Below are 3196 nucleotides of genomic sequence, written 5' to 3'. Positions count from 1 at the left end.
CTAATAAAGCAAAACAGGAGAAGAATAAGAGTGAAAATCAGATTGTGGCAAAAGAATTTGAGCAACTGCCTAATAATAAACCATCTAGTGTTGCTTCTGAAATTAAATTGAAAAGTGCATGTTTATTTGCCACCAAATCTGATATTGATGAGCTAGATTTCAGTAAATCTGTTTGCTATGCTTTTGTGTGCAAAGAGGCATTATTTTCATTCGAGGACGTGCCTTCCTCTTTGCCTCCTGCCATCACTAACATTTTGCATGAGTTCACTGACGTCTTTCCACAAGACGTGCCACCGGGATTACCGCCTATTCGAGGGATTGAGCATCAGATTGACTTAATTCCCGGTGCTTCACTGCCAAACCATTTGCCATACCATTCCAATCCATAGGAGACAAAGGAGATTATGCGTCAAGTGCAGGAGCTTCTCGACAAAGGTTATATACGCGAATCCCTTAGTCCTTGTGCTGTTCCTATTGTTCTAGTGCCAAAAAAGGATAGTACATCGCGTATGTGTGTTGATTGTGGAGGCATTCGTTATCGTCATCCTATTCCTAGGCTAGATGATATGCTTTATGAATTGGGTGGCTCTACAATATTCTCCAAAGTTGATTTGCGTAGTGGATACCATCAAATTCGTATGAAATTGGGGGATGAATGGAAAACAACATTTAAAACTAAGTTTGGATTATATGAGTTGTTAATCATGCCTTTTGGGTTAACAATGCACCTAGTACTTTCATGATATTAATGAACGAAGTTTATGTGCTTTCATTGGACGATTTGTGGTAGTTTACTTTGATGACATATTGATTTATCGCAGATCTTTGGGGGAACATTTGGAACATTTACGTGTTGTTTTTATTGCTCTATGTGAGCATGTTTGTTTGGTAACCTTGGGAAGTGCACCTTTTGCACCGACCGAGTGTCTTTTCTTGGCTATGTTGTTACTCCATAGGGAATTGAAGTTGATAAAGCCAATATTGAAGCTATTGAGAGTTGGCCGCAGCCCAAAACAATCACACAAGTGAGGAGTTTTATTGGCCTCACTGGATTCTATAGGCGTTTTGTGAGAGATTTTAGCACCATTGCTGCACCTCTCAATGAGCTTACAAAGAAGGATGTGCCTTTTGTTTGGGGTACCGCACAGGAAGAAGCCTTCACGGCATTGAAAGATAAGTTGACACATGCTCCTTTACTCCAACTTCCTGATTTTAATAAGACATTTGAGCTTGAATGTGATGGTAGTGGAATTGGATTAGGAGGTGTGTTATTACAAGATGGCAAACTTGTTGCATACTTTTCTGAAAAATTGAGTGGGCCTAGTCTGAATTATTCTACTTATGATAAAGAATTATATGCTCTTGTTCGGACTTTAGAAACATGGCAACATTATTTATGGCCCAAAGAATGTGGTATACATTCTGATCATGAATCTTTGAAACATATTAAAAGTCAAGCTAAAATGAATCGTAGACATGCTAAATGGGTTGAATTCATTGAGACTTTCCCTTATGTCATTAAACACAAGAAGGGTAAAGAAAATGTTATTGCTGATGCATTGTCTCGTCGCTATACTATACTTTCACAACTTGACTTCAAAATATTTGGTTTGGAGACCATCAAAGATCAATATGTGCATGATGCTGACTTTAAAGATGTATTGCAGAATTGTAAAGAAGGAAGAACATGGAACAAGTTCGTCGTTAATGATGGATTTGTGTTCTGTGCTAACAAGCTATGCATTCCAGCTAGCTCCGTTCGTCTTTTGTTGGAGGAGGAGGCGCATGGAGGAGGATTAATGGGACACTTTGGCGTGAATAAGACGGAGGACGTACTTGCTACACATTTCTTTTGGCCAAAGATGAGACGGGATGTTGAGCGCTTTGTTGCTCGCTGCACTACATGTCAAAAAGCTAAGTCACGAATCAATCCTCATGGTTTATATATGCGTTTGCCTGTACCTATTGTTCCTTGGGAGGATATATCTATGGACTTTGTTTTAGGTTTACCTCGAACAAAGAAGGGGAGGGATAGCATATTTGTTGTCGTGGATAGATTCTTGAAAATGGCACACTTTATACCATGTCATAAAAGCGATGATGCTATTAATGTTGCTGATTTGTTCTTTCGTGAAATTATTCGCTTGCATAGTGTGCCAAATACTATTATTTCAGATGGTGATACAAAATTTCTTAGCCACTTTTGGAGATGTTTATAGGCTAAGTTGGGGACTAAACTGCTTTTTAGTACTACTTGTCACCCCCAAACTGATGGACAAACTGAAGTAGTCAAAAGAACATTGTCTACTATGCTTAGGGTTGTTTTGAAGAATAATAAGAAAATGTGGGAAGAATGCTTGCCTCATATTGAATTTGCTTATAATCGTTCATTGCATTCTACTACTAAGATGTGCCCTTTTGAAATTGTGTATGGTTTCCTACCTCTTGCACCTATTGATTTGTTGCCTCTTACAACTTCGGAGAATGTTAGTTTTGATACTAAAAACATGCTGAATTGATTTTAAAAATGCATGAGTTAACTAAGGAAAACATTTAGCATATGAACGCTAAATATAAACTTGCTGGAGATAAGGGTAGAAAACATATTGTGTTTGCACGTGGAGATCTTGTTTGGTTACATTTGTGTAAGGATAGATTTCCCGATTTGTGCAAATCAAATCTAATGTCACGTGCTGATGGTCCTTTTAAGGTGTTAGAGAAAATAAATGATAATGCATATAAACTTGAGCTGCCTGCAGATTTTGGGGTTAGTCCCACTTTTAACATTGCAGATTTGAAGCCTTATTTGGGTGAGGAAGATGAGCTTCCATCGAGGACGACTTCATTTCAAGAAGGGGAGGATGATGAGGACATCAATACCATCGTTACGCCCACAACCCCTGCTTACAAATGAAGGGCCTAGCTTGGAGAAGGATGAACATTGGACCAAGAGCAAGCATGGAGATGATGGCATGCGCAAGGGGAACAAGAACGGAGTTACAAGTGATGATTTCAGGACGTTGAAGCCACCATAATGAGTGCATGAAGCCTTGGACGAAATATACAAGACGCTACTTCATAACTTTCGTCCAAAGGCTTTTCTAGGTGCTGCGTCACCTTATTATTGGGCCAGGCCCATGTAATTTTGAAATACTTGAGTATAGGCTGTTTTTAGAGTCCGTATGTGTCGAGAAAC

The sequence above is a fragment of the Triticum dicoccoides genome, chromosome 3B (assembly GCF_002162155.2).
Source record: "Triticum dicoccoides isolate Atlit2015 ecotype Zavitan chromosome 3B, WEW_v2.0, whole genome shotgun sequence".
NCBI classification, from domain to species: Eukaryota; Viridiplantae; Streptophyta; class Magnoliopsida; order Poales; family Poaceae; genus Triticum; species Triticum dicoccoides.
This window is presented reverse-complemented; position numbering follows the sequence as displayed.